Below are 14665 nucleotides of genomic sequence, written 5' to 3'. Positions count from 1 at the left end.
TTCTGTGCAATCACAGTAGACTCAGCTATTTGTTACAAGAGTATACTCCTAAGTTAGTCTTTTGCTTGGTTTGCATACTAAGTTAGGTTGTAGGTTGTTACCTAAGACTAATGCAACTTTAAAATGGGAGGTTAAAACAGATAAAAATGCACAAATCATCAGCAAATCTGTACATTTTCACACAGGAAGTATAACCAAAATTAGATCAAGAAATGATTGGCACTCCAGGAGAACCCCAAGGGCCCACTTTAGATCTTGGTCTTAACGCCTAGCTCCACAAATTAGTTTTGTTGTTTTTCAATTTAAAAAAACAATAAAAATAAAAGGGATCATACATATGTACTCTTTTATTTGGCTTCTTTCACACACTGTACTTATGAAACACACATATTATTGTAATTTTTCATTCATATTTTGTTATATAAACATTCAGAATTTATTTGAGCTGCTTTCAGTTCTGGCTATTAAGAAAAACATTCCTGGGCTGGGGCTGTAGCTCAGTGGTAGAGCACCTGCCTAGCACAGTGAGGCACTGGGTTCTATCCTTAGCACCACATAAAAATAAACAAATAAAATAAAGGCATTCTGTCCGTCCATAAATACAAACACAAACAAACAAACAAACATTCTTGCTTACCTGTCTTTTGTACACACAAACATGCATTTGTATAGGGTATATGTGCATCCAGGAGAGGATTTGCTGGGTCAAGGATAGGTATATGCTCAGCTTTAATGACACTGCTACTTTTCCAAAGTGGCTGTGTTATGTCATACCCCCAAAAACTCTTCATAAGAGTTTTAGTTGCTATTAGTTTTGTCATTTCATAGTAGCGTTATATTGTGGTGTTTATTTGCATACCTTTTCATGTTTCTTGGACATTTCGATATTCCTCTTTTGTTAGATGTCTGCAAATTCTTTGCCCATTTTCTATTAGGATGACTCTTTTTGCTTGTGATTTGTAGGTGTTTTGTATAATCCCAATGACTCCCCTTACCTCCTTCTATAATTAATTAATTAATTAGAGGTGCCAAGGATCGAACTCAGAACCTCATGCATGGTAGGCAAGTGCTCTTCTACTAAGCTACACCCCTGGCCCCAGGATAAGAGCCCTTTGACAGATGCCTAATTAATTATCTTCTTGTAGTTCCACCTTCAGCTTTTTCACATAACTATTTTAACTTGCTGGTTACCACCTAAAACTCCTCTACCACCAAAACGGCCATATGAATGTTCATTTTTGAACACACACTATTATCTTTTCAGTCTCTTCCTCAAATATCCCCACATAACACATTCTTGATCTCATTGGTACAAACACGCTCTCCACTTCTCCATCTCTGACTCCTCCCTCACCCATTCTTTCCTTTCCTTTCTATTTAGACATCAGGACCTATCATTTCGATTTCGATCTTGTTGGTTGAATCTGCCTGGAAAAACCACAAACTTGAAGGAATCCCACCATCAATTCTAAGCTTAAGCATGGGCAGGTAACTTGCTGGAGGAAAGCCATGCACTTGAGCGGTTGTGTGACACAATAGTGGCACCAATGCAGAGGCCCTCAGTGCTGCCAGCCCACATGCCAAGTGTCTTCAGTCAGCTCGCACTCCTGCTTTCTACAAAGAGCATTTCAAACTTGCTTTCCTCTAGTTAAACCTCAGGGCTTTTCTTCTTTCTACTTAAATAATTTTGTTGAAAAATAAGAATTCCCTGTAAAAGAGCACCTATTTTTTTGAGTGTATATTCTGTCAGATCTGATCTAAACCTTTAATAAAAATTAGGACTTTGTAAACAAGAGTTCATCAGTTTCCAGACACTAGCCTAAGTATTTTACACATTTTAAGAAATTTAATCCTTTCATCAATCCTTCTTTTTTCTTTTACTGAGAGCATGGCTGGGTGCAGTAGTGCATGCCTATAATCCCAGTGACTCAAGAGGTTGAGGCAAGAAGACAGCAAGTTTGAGGCCAGCCCCAGCAACTTAGACCTTGTTTCAGAAATAAAAGGGGAGGGGCCTGGGGAAGGTAGCTCAGAGACAGAGCACACCTGGGTTCAATTCCCTGTATTGAAATAAATTGAATTAAATTAAAAAAATTTTTAAATGAGGGACTAGTACATGCTGGTTCTTGTTCTCATTCTTTAGAAGAGGAGACTAAGGAACAGAAAGACTGTCTAAGTGATGGAGCAAGGATTCGGGCCCGGGCAGTCTGGCTCCAGAGTGTATGTTCTTAATCACTATATTATACTGTGCTTTTCAGGTATTATTTTAATTCTCACAATAACTCTATGAGGTAGGTACTATTATCCCCAACTGACAAAAAGGAAGATATTAAGGTATTAAGAGGCTACCCAACATCTAAGGTCACATAATAAGTGGTCCAGTAGGAATTCAGTGAGGTAGCCCAATTTTATAAGCTGAACCTCCTCCTTCTAGCCCAGCACAACCATGTCCTCATAGGTTTTCTCATCCAAAGGGAGATCATGTGTGCATCCCATTCTCTCACCTTCTCAGGACCCACATCTGAAGGAACAATAATGCTCCTGGGGTGAATGGAGACAGGCATGGGCAGGAGACAGGAAGACCAGCCCCTCAGCCAACAACGATCTTGTGGATGCAGCTACACACCTATCCAGCTGTGCAGCTGCATCTGCGTGGCCCGGCTGCCTTCAAGGCTCAGCCATCTGTCAACATGCACAAGAGTCTGGGCTTCTTTTTATGTCTTATAACCTCATCCTAGAAATGAGGATTAAAATTTGTTTTAATGTTCTTGAACTTTTTACATTCATTTTTGAGCCAGAGTCTTGCTATGTTGCTCAGGCTGGCGTCAAGTCAAGCGAGTCCTTAGTGTCTTGAGTAGCTGGGACTACAGGTGTGTGCCACTGTGACTAGTTATGCAAGCACTCTAATACTGAGAGCTACACTGCCAGCCCTTAAAATTCTTCTAACTGGGAAATAAATTCATTTTTTGGAATTTCCTATGAAAAAATTATTTTTTACACTGTTTATACTCTATGAATATAAACAGTGTAAAAAATCTTGTTAAGTAATATTTTTCAAGTCTCTATTACAAGATGACAACATACAACTTGGGCTTCTAAGGAATCTCTTGATAAATTCAAGAATAATATTTTGATTCATGGATTATCCATTTTCTTCAATATTTACCCATTTCCCATTCTATTTCAATGGTGATTTGCCTGGGTATAGAACTCTATATTGGGGGAAAAAGGTCCTTTGAGAATTTTGAAGGCAATTTTTACTGTCTTCAGGCCCCTGCTGTTGCTTTGAGAACTCTAAAAGCATTATTAAGCCTGTTTTCTCTTATGTGACTCTTCTCCTACTCTATCTGGTTTTTCAGGGTTACCTCAGTATGTGGTGTTCCAAAATATTGTTTGCAGTGAGATGCACTAGTGTGGGTACACTTTATTTTCATCTAATTTGCTGAGAATTCTGTGGTCTCTTTCCGAGGTCCTGGGAAATTTTCTTAAATTATTCTGCTGAGGATTTCTACCCTACACATTTTCTTTCTTTCTGGAACTTGTATATGAGATGCTAGATCTTTTGGACCGGACTTCTTTTTTTTAAATCTCTTTTTAGTTTTTTAACTCTCTGCCGTCTGGCTCTATTTTCTAGACTCTGATCTATAGGTTCTTAATCCCTTACCTGAAACCAAATGTGTTTTAGAATTCAGAATTTTTAGGATTTTAAAAAGGTAATGTGGCTACTGCCATGTGCAAGGTCTTTTACCTTTAATGCACCTTTTATGGGTGCATTTTACATTCCTGCCTTCCCCCCATTCAAATGAAAAGATCACAGTTTTCCTTTTTGCAGTGCTAGGGATTGAACTTTGATAAATACTGTTTTTATCAGAATGGATTTTAGGGTACAAACTCTGAAGAGTTTGAGAGAAAAAAATGACATTGTTTTATAGGCCAGGGATTGCTTCTAACACTTTCTTTGAAATGAGATAATTATATAGGAATACTATTCCAGCTCATATATATTTAGTCTTCACTATGTACCGGGCAAAAGCAGTTGATATTCATTTTCTCATCTCATCATGTTTATATATTGATCTGAGAAATGAACCAACTAACCTTGATTTCCAGGGTTCAAGTGCTCTAGCCACAAATATTATACAATAAAACCCAGCTTATTAAGAAATTAATTTTTCCTTATAATATTTAAGAAAGTGAATTGGGATATCTCACTATGCCATTTTCTATTGTGCCTTAAAATAATAATAATAAAAAACTACACTCCATATTGGTACCTCGACTAAATTTATTAGCACTAAAAGCATTTTAAAAATATTTATAATGGAATACATGATGGATTAAAACCAGGTGGAATTAGATATTATGTTTTCCTTCTCAATGAGGAAAAATATTATAACATTTTATAGAACATTTTTCGAAAAAAGTAAAATCTTGACCTATATGCTTGTTTACTGAAAGTCCACTTCATGGTGCTAAAATATGTATCAGAACACCTATGATATCCTGGATATAAATATATATGTATATATAAAAATGTATATGATATATTGGACATAACATTTCTTTATTTGAAACAATTTTCTAGACATAGAATATTCAAATCTAGAGACATTTTCTTACTTAAGGAAAATTACCTTTAGATTTGTTTTTAAGAGAAATATGGAAGCATTTCTTCTGTGCATTTGAATACTGCTATGACAAGCTGAATTCTAAGAATGTGATCCTTGAGTATTTGAGTATTTAAATGTACTCTAGCACTTTTTCAATGAACTAGTAATTCAATTTCTTCAGAAAATATGTAGTTCTATTTTCTTAGTGGATCAAGAGTCATAAAAGGAATTATGAAAGGCACCTTTGTATGATCATGTCCTAATCACTTTTCATACTGTGAAAGAAAAAACACCACCACACTCCTAAATAAAAACCATAGCAAGCCACTTATTCTTTTTATCCAGGAGTGAGAAGACATAGTAGTGATGTGCATACAAAGATCACCTCAACTTTTAAAAGCTAATAACAAGCAACCTCTCTTTATCTGCAGTCTCATTTTCTATGGTTTCCATTACATTAACTGAAGGTTGAAAATATTAACTAGAAAGTCCTGGAAATATATGATGCCTAAGTTTTCAACTGTGAGCTGTTTTGAGCAGGATGATGAAATCTCCTGCCTTCCTGTGCTGTACCAATTGGTCCCACCCAGAACACACATCATCCCTTTGTCCAGCGTATCCACCCTACTCATCAGTCACTTACAAGCCATCCTGGTTATCAGATTGACTGTCCTAGTACAGCAGTGCTTGCATTCGAGTAACCCTTATTTTACTTCACAGCCACAAAGCACAAGAGTAGCAATACTGATAACTTGGATGAGTTAAAGAAAAGCTATAAAGTGCTTTCCTTCAGTGCAAAGGTGAAAGTTCTCAATGTTAATAAGGAAAGAAAATATTGCATGCTGCAGCTACTAAGATCTCTGTAAGAATGAATCTTTCATCCATGAGATTGTAAATAAGGAAAAAGAAAAGCGTAAGAGTTTTGCTGCCACACCTCAAACTGCAAAAGTTATACCTGCAACACATCCTACATGCTTAAGATGGAAAAAGCATTTTTGTGAGTAAAAGACATGAATAGAAATTTAAATATTGACAGCAACATATTCTGTCAAAAAGCACTGAGCCTAAAAAAAAGCACCAAGACTTCAGTAAGGGGCCTCCTGAAATGAACGACACCAAGCTATTTATTGCAAGTCAAGGATGACTGCACAAATTGAGAAATAGGTTTTACCTAGAAAACACACACGCACACACACACACACACACACGCACACACACACACACTCCAATCAATCAATCTATTTATGGTGCTGGGGATTGAACACAGAGCCTTGTGCATGCTTAGACAAGTGTTGTACCAACGAGCTACATCCCCAGAACGTAACTCAGAAATACAAAAGTTACTGGCAAAATGTGCTTGCCAGTGAAGAAGCTGCTGCTGCAGTTTTGGCAGAGAGGAGTTGATTAAGGACAAAGGATAATGAAGCAAGGCTTAAACTGAGACAAAATCAGGCTCTTCTGGAAGGGAATGCCCAACTGAACTTAATTATTACAGTGCAAAGCGGGTACAGAGCATAAAACATGGAACTGAGGTAGAATAGTATAAATAAAGATAGGTAGAAGGACAGGTAGAAACTAAGAAGGAGGAAAAAAAGAAACTAATTTAAATCTAAGAAGCTCTATGGGCATCCTCACCTTTATTCCCTAAGCCTGTTTTCCTCCTAACATATCTTAAGAGTACTGTGTGAATCTAGATGATTAATGCTTAGGCACACTGCTACCTTGTACAATGTATTTTCTTTAGATTTATTTAGCCAAGGGAAAAATGATGTTAGAGGCATATGATATGGGTGAGTTCCAAACATTATTTATTGATAAAATCCCAAAGAAAACCAGGCCCCCACCCTGCCCTATGCTCCCTAAGAAAATCAAGTTTGCCAGGCTGATGTCACACCATATTCACTATTTACAAAGTTTCCTTTGGAAAGAAGAACTCAAGACCCCAAAGTACATCTCATTCTCCAGTGCCTGTCTCTCTTCTTCCTTTGAGCAAGTACCCTGTGCTATTGCTTGTTTTCTTTGTCTCTTTTGATGCATCCTGAAATTTCTTTCTTTTGTGGGGTGGGGTAGGGTGGGGTGGGGTGGTGGTTACTGGGGATTGAACCCAGGGGCACTTGACCACTGAGCCACATCCCCAGCCCTATTTTGTATTTTATTTAGAGACAGAGTCTCACTAAGTTGCTTAGGGCCTTGCTAAGTTGCTGAGGCTGGCTTTGGAACTCACGATCCTCCTGCCTCAGCCTCCTGATGGCTGGGATTACAGGCATACGCCACCACACCTGGCTTGAAATTTCTTTCTGTGGTATATGTCAAGAACCTGCCAGGGCCAAGTTGAGGTCCCCTTCTCCTCTCTGGGGGATGTCCTCAGACTTCTATCTAATGACAGAACAGATTAATTCTGGTATTATGTGGCAATATTGCAGAGCAAACAAAATCTAAGCATAATTTGCAGGGCCAAGAATTCATGTACTCTCAAGAGAGAAGGAGAATATTCACATAATTTTTATTATAGTATATTACTATTATTGTTCTATTTTTTTCCAGTTATTGTTGTTAACCTTTTACTGTGCTGAACTCATAAATTAAACTTCATTATAGGTATGAATGTACACAGGTATATGAGAACCCAGTTAGAGTTTGATACTATCTGTAGTTTCAAGCATTCATTTCAGGGTCTTGAACTATATCCCTCAGTGACAAGGGAGAATGACTATCTCACTGTTCTTTATTATTTTCATGTATATTTTAGAATGAGAGAACTCTTTGTCAGTATGTTCAGGCTAGAGCTCTCAGGTTTAAGGTTGAAGAGTAAACAGAAGCTAAGATGATAAGATCATCTTTATGAATGTCTTTTTTTTAAAACTTTGCATGGGGAAGCAGAAAAAAAATAAAAAATAATAAAAAAAAATAAAAACCACTTGAGAGCAGATTTTCTGGGGTCTAGCTCTGTAGTCAGCTAGCTATAACCTTGCTGATGTCATTTAACACTGCTGACCTTAGTTATAAAATGAAAGTATGATTCTATAATCTGCTTATCTGGAAACCAGTGATTCTCAAAATATTTATTTATTCTCATAATAAATATTATGTGTTTAAAAGACAGCACAAAATATTTATTAAAAATGTACAACTTTTATAGGAAGGTTAAAAAATGCCCCCAAATTATTATTATTTCATCATCCTTGTGTAAGATGTGAGAGCTATAATAAGGGTCAGCAGATCACAGTATTGTTCCTAGCAATTTTTAAGTTTAGTTTCTTTTTGCTAGAGGGACTAGCAAACAAACAAATGAAGGCATGCAAAATGGAAGAAGCAACAGCCATGAAGTTAGCAATATTAATAGTGTGATAAATTGTATCTTGGGTGTTACATGAGCTAAAGGGCAATTTTCCCTATTCAAAAATACACAGGCCCAGTTCTAAGAGTGGTTCTCTGTGGCAACTCTTGCATTCTCAAGTCAGTCTACAAATTCCTTATGGATCCAGCTTGGAACTGTCGAGCTGCTCGTGGGCATCAAAACTCTGGAATATATACAAAATTATTTTGAAGGGTAAATTGATAAAGAATGTAGATATTTTAGATAGCTTGATATACTCTGTCTTTTATTACTTTAAGGGTAAGCAAGAGCCACTCTTAGAAAGGTGACTGTCTGATGAATGAACTTCTTTTTAGTCCCAGGCTCCTAGTTCAATCCTGGGAACAAGCTAATGATACCTATGATGCAGGGTGAAGCTAACAGGGCCTAATAATACACAATGAACTAGAAGGACTTTGGCCCCATTGTCTCCATACATTCCAAAAGTTCTCATCTGAGCAAATGAATCTACTGTTAAGGGCTATAATTTCTTGGTAATATTCTAGTAGGTCTCCAATCTGCAAGGAACCTTCAAGTGTTATCAGATAAAGGAGCCAGTGGACAATTCCAATTGACAGTAGGCAAATATAAGAGAAACTGGCTTTAACCCCAGACAAAGGGTGTGCAACATAGCACACACTCTGAGGACAGTGGGCAACATGAAGTGTGTGTTGAGGTGTGCTTAAAGGCCCAGTGAGGAGGACTGTAAAATCTAAAGTTGATTAATGTATTAGGATGGGCCACTCAGTTATTTTCTCAAATCTCTGCTTTCAACTCACCAACAATTCTTGTGTGAATACTTGAAATGACCCTCAGCCATTTAGCCATTGCAAATTCTCTGGCCTTATGTGCAATGTTCTCTATAATTTAATTACTACCAACCTTCTTATGGAGTATTATTATTTCAGAAGAGCCTCTGTACTAGCCAAACACACTGTACTCAGAACACCACACTACATACCATAAACATGTGCATTTTTTACTTGTCAATTAAAAAAATAAAACTTTATTTGCACATTCTCACTTCTAAATGGGAACCCCTTTTAGCTCTTAAAACACTATTGAGCATTCAAAGAGCTTTTTGTTTTTATGGATTATAGCTATTATTGTTATTTACCATGAGAAAATTTTAACAAACCTATTATGTTAACATAAATAATGTTTTATGAAAAATTAACTATTCTCTAAAATTTAGTTAGGAGAGTGGCAATCTCTTTAATATGTGCATTTATTCTGTTGCAATATATTGTTCCGACTGAAGTATATGAAGAAAAACCTAGCCTCACACAGAAAGCTGGAAAAGGGACAAGTATTTAAATAGCCTTTCCAGATTAATATGAGAATACTGTGTATTTGATAACACACCAAAAATTGATAAAGAGTAGTTTCTAGTTGGGGATTGAACCCAGGACCTCACACGTGCTAGGCAAACACTCTATCACTAAGCTATATTCCCAAGTCTGAAAAGTAGTAATTTCTTAAAGGCTAACTGTAGTGTTGAACCTGAAACCTTCTCAGTGAAGTTTTCATACTTTGTTACAATAAACTTCACTAGACAATTGTGTGCTTTGCATAGATCTTTTACTCCTGCATGATTCTGTAACATTTTACATGAGTCATCTGTGAATGTAATATTCTGGCTTACTGGTGAGCCAGGGAGCTTTTCAGTACATTTCGTACGAAGTCTGCCCTTCTTCCAACACATTTGTTAATATCACCACTGATTTCATCAGACAGATCTAAGTACTGCCACATGTCACTTAATGACAGGGAAACATTCTGAGAAATAGTGTTAGGCAATTTTGTTGCTTTACAAATATCATAGAGGTATACCACAAAACTAGACACCCTGCTGCTTCTAGGATACCAGCCTTTACAACAGGTTACTGTATTGGATTCTGCATAAAAGATTAAAAAAAAATGTACACATGTATAGGGTGCTTACTGTGAATTGAGCTTGCAGGACTGGAAGTTATTTTGGGTGAGTCAGTAAGTGAGCTTACTATAACTTTTTACTTTATAAACTGAAAAAAATTTAGCTTAAGACACAAACACATTGTACTACTATACAAAAGACGTTCTTTATTTAAGTCCTTACTCTAAGCTTTTTCCTGTATTTAGATTTTTAAATTTTATTTACTTTTTAACTTTTTTGTTAGAAACTAAGACACACATAAGCCTTGGGCCTCACAGAATCAGGATCTTCAATGCCACTGTTTTCCACCTCCATCTTGTCCCACTGGAAGGTCTTCAGAGGCAGTAAAATGCATGGAGCTAGCATCTCTATAGCAATGCCTTCTTCTGGAATCCCTCCTGAAGGACTGGCCTGACACTGTTTTACAGCTAACTTTTATCTATATGTAAGCAACATTCTAAAATAATAATAAAAAGTACAGTATACAGTAAATACGTGAACTAGCAGCATAGTCGTTTATGATCATTATCAATTATTATGTATTATTGTCATATGTTATTATTGCACGAGCTACACTTTTATATGACAGGTAGTACAGCAGGTATGTGTAGACCAGCATCACCACAAACATATGAGCAATGGCCCGTACTACGACTTTACACCTGTCATCACAAGATGACAGGAGTTTTTCAGCTCCACTATAATCTCACAGGACCATGTGTGGTCCACTGTTGATCAAAATGTCACTATATAGTGCATGACTGTTCTTTAGGAAGCTCACAGAGGAGGATACAAATTTTTCAAAATTCAAATTTTTACAGAGATGACAAAAAAAAAAAAAAAAGGTCTGTCAGATACCTAAGCTGGAATACCACAGTTTGTGCATCAGTTGTTCTAGCAAGGAAAAAAAAAAGTGCCCCAAGAAAAAAAGGACTAGTTCAGGCTGTGGCAACTCAGTTAACAAGTGCTGCTGTTTGAGACAAGTATTCTGGAATGTAGCCCAAATCCTCAGTGAACACTTTATATTTTGCCACCAAGAACTTGAAAAAGATCAGGCACTCCACAGTGGGGAATTAATAAAATTAATATTTCCCTGTTTCATCAAAGGCATTCTTAGGTGAATCTGCTTTTTTATTGTTATTCTCTTGTGAGATCAGGACAATGAGGGATATCATGACTGCCAGCAACACAATTTAGTGTTGCCAGATTTCATGCTAACACACTGGCAATTTTACTTACATGGATAATGCTTTTGTACTGATGGAAAAGTCAATACATGCATTGAAAATGGTAACTAATGTCTTAGTATTATTTTGAAATTAGTTTGACTTAGTGGTCCTTCCATAAAGTCTTGGGAACTGCCCTCAAGCTGTAAGCACCTTGGGAAAATAATGGCCCTGGAGCACTGCTCCTGATGCAGTGTCCTCCCCTCCACTGGGGGCTAATGAGTTCATCAGGTGTAGGGAAGCGGTATCTGCCTCCCCAAAGTACCTCTTGGCAAAGCCACCACACTCTCTCCCAGTAGCACTCAGCAATACTTTTGTTTTTTGACCTGGACTTTTATATGTTTACCGAGGGCAGCTTTTTTACATATCCCCAGTCCTAGTAATCTGTGCACATAAGAAGCATTAAACAAAACATTTATTACAAATGACCATGACAATATAATTTATGAGAAAGGATGCAGCCATGTGCTCAGATCCTTATGCTGCCACTCATTAGCTGTGTGAACCTGGACAAGTTACTAAATCGCCTCAATTCTTCATCTGTAAAAGTGAAGTAATAACAATATCTATTTTCACAGAGTGGCTGTGATAATTCAGTGGAGCTAATATATAGAAAGGGCTTCCAACAACATCTAGCACAGTGTATTTATTAATTATGTTCTGGTTAAGGTTAATTAGTTATTGTCCCTTATACATACATTTTTGTTTTCTTTTTTTTGAGTACCAGGGATTGAACTCAGGGACACTCAGCCACTGAGCCACATCCCCAGCCCTATTTTGTATTTTATTTAGACTCAGGGTCTCACTGAGCTTCTTGGTATCTCGCTTTTTGATTCTCTTGCCTCAGCTTCCTGAGCTGCTGGGATTACAGGCATGTGCCACTGGCCATACATATTTTAAAACTAATTTAAAGTATGATACTTTGTTGTTATTTTTCAAAGGTAGTTCTCAGAAACTGTGTTCTGAAGAGTCTGTAAAAGGAATAGTTTTTAATTTTCTAATGATAAGTTGAAAAATCTTCCAAATTATGTCAAACTAAGAAAGAAAAAACTTTTAAATTATGTGAAAGAATGTTGGAGAAGTGAATTTTGTTATCTAAGCTAGCACGTTAATTTAAAAAAATCATATTTCTAATACCTTATTATCAACCACAGATGCTTAATATATCTTTATAAGTTACGCCCCTCATCAGCATTAAAAAGCATGTGTTAAACATCCATTGTGTACAAGTATGAGTGGTAAAAAGAGGGAAGAATTATTCCTGCCTCAAGGAAAATATAATCCAATATACAAATATAAGCCTTATGTTTTAAGATTATTCCCTGAAGTTTTTCTACCTCAAATACTTTGGTTATTTATGCCTGCTGCCATTTAGAAAAATATTGAAAACATATAGAAACTGAGGTCCTTTCTTCTCTGCAGGTAGGCTGTCACTGCTACCTGTACTGCTCCAACTCTGCTTGAGAATTGGCCACGTATGCACGATCAAACTCCTGGCATGATGGTACAGGCTCCGATCCATGCTACCTCCACCAAGAAACCTCTGCTTCCTTTCCTGGGAACAGCTAGAGTATACCTGCAGCTGTGCACAGAAAAAAAAGCCCACAATACAGACAGGACAACCTGCTGCTTCTTTTTCGTAGGAGGTGTTTACTGAGACACTGTGATAAGCCATGGAATGCAGAGTTACTAACAAAGTGCATTTTCTTTGAAAGCTCATAGTTTAGTCAGAGACAAAACTAAATAAAAAACATAAAAGCTAGTAAGTTCCACAAAAAGTGATCAGCTCAGGAGTCTACTTGAGCCCAGATGAAAGATTCATAAGTTGGGCTTGGACTAGAAAAGTCAAGAAGGCTTTCCGCAGAGATGCAACTGGTCTAAGTGGGAAAAGATGCTCCGGGCATCAATCTACATGTTTGACTTCCCTCCCTCCCTCCCTCCCCCCTTTTCTCCCTTCCTTTCTTGGTATTGGGATATGAATTCAGGGATGCTGTACCTCTGAGCCACATTCCCAGCCCTTTCTTATTTTTTGACAAGGTCTTTTTTTTTTTTTTTAATAGAGAGTGAGAGAGAGAGAAGGAGAGAGAGAGATAGAATTTTTAATATATTTTTTTTTTTTTAGTTTTTGGCGGACACAACATCTTTGTTTGTATGTGGTGCTGAGGATGGAACCCGGGCCGCACGCATGCAAGGTGAGTGCGCTACCGCTTGAGCCACATCCCCAGCCCTTGACAAGGTCTTAATAAGTTGCTGACACTGGCCATGAACTTCCAATTCTGCTGCCTCAGTCTTCTGGTCACTGGGAATACAGGCATTTACCACTGAGTCTAGTTTTCAGTATTTCTTTAGGAATTCAAATTGATTGATAAAATTATACAGTGAACACTTTTTGATATGGATGAGGAACATAAATTTTAACTATATATTTGCAGTAAGGAGTACAACTTGCCCTCAATCGCTGCCACAGGCATATATAATCTGGGAGTTTGAGACAATGGGAAATGGGAGGAAACAAGACAAAGAGTAATGGGCAGTGGTGAGGACAGGGGCGGGGACTTCTGGCTATCAGGGTGTGAACAGCTCAGTGAATTCTTTCCTCAAAACAAAATGATGAGGAAAAAACCCGGTCAAAATTGTTAATACAACCATTTCAGAATTCTAAAAATCTATCAAATGCAGACAATAAATAACAAAATTCCTGAAAAACTCCTAGAGTGCCCAAAACAGAGGCATACACTTGTAATCCCAGTGACTCAGGAGGCTGAAGCAGGAGGATTGCAAGTTTGAGGGCAGACTTGGCAACTTAGAAAGATCCTTAGCAACTTGGTGAGACCCTGTCTTCAAAAATAAATAGTTAAGGTTCAGGGCAAGACCAACAGAAGCCTGCAAACTTAACAGGGGCCATATAAAGCAGTAGCCTTTGCTGCAGAGACAATGGAGAAGGGGGAGAAGAAGGCAAAAACCCCACAGCTTTGTACGGAACACAGTTCTTTCAGCTTGGTGTGGTAGTTTGACTGGAGGCAAAGATTGGCTGGGCGGAAATCTGAAAGAGATGCGGGACAAAAGAACCCTAGAAGGGCTAGATACGCTTTTCTCACATGCCTGTGTTGATGTGAACCTACACAAATGAGGAAGAAAGCTCAGGGTAGACTATGAACACACATCCCGACCCACAAGTCATTGAAGGTAGATGCATACAAGCTCTAGGTGCTTGAACTCAACCCCTGCTCTAATCACTGGTGACTACTAACCTATGGCGACACAGGAGGGACTCCCAACCAGGCTAAAACATAGCAGTGGAAGTGGAAATGGAAGGAGAAAAGAAGAAAATCACTAAGCAGAAACTTCAGTGCCCTTACATTGTACTAGAGTCAGACTTCATAGAAAGTGTGCGAATTGCCTAAAACACACATATGCTCTCTCCAAAAAGTAAGCAGTACTCCAGAGTCACGACAATACAAATCTGCGTTAAAAAATTATGAGACATGCAAAAACCAGGAAGGTTCAAGGAAACAAGCAGTAACCAGAAACAGACTCAGAATCAGATGTTGGGTTTAGCAAA

At 37.7% G+C, this 14665-nt stretch overlaps 1 protein-coding gene across 41 annotated transcripts in view; it reads right to left on the bottom strand.

The window, feature by feature from the left end:
- Positions 1-14665, bottom strand: part of Rbfox2 (RNA binding fox-1 homolog 2) — a 271195-nt gene that overhangs the window by 44150 nt on the left and 212380 nt on the right. The gene's annotated exons all lie outside the window — the stretch shown is intronic.

This window comes from Ictidomys tridecemlineatus, chromosome 6 (assembly GCF_052094955.1).
Source record: "Ictidomys tridecemlineatus isolate mIctTri1 chromosome 6, mIctTri1.hap1, whole genome shotgun sequence".
Lineage (NCBI taxonomy): Eukaryota > Metazoa > Chordata > Mammalia > Rodentia > Sciuridae > Ictidomys > Ictidomys tridecemlineatus.
The sequence above is the reverse complement of the archived record's forward strand: the minus strand, read 5'-3'. Positions and strand labels throughout refer to the sequence as shown.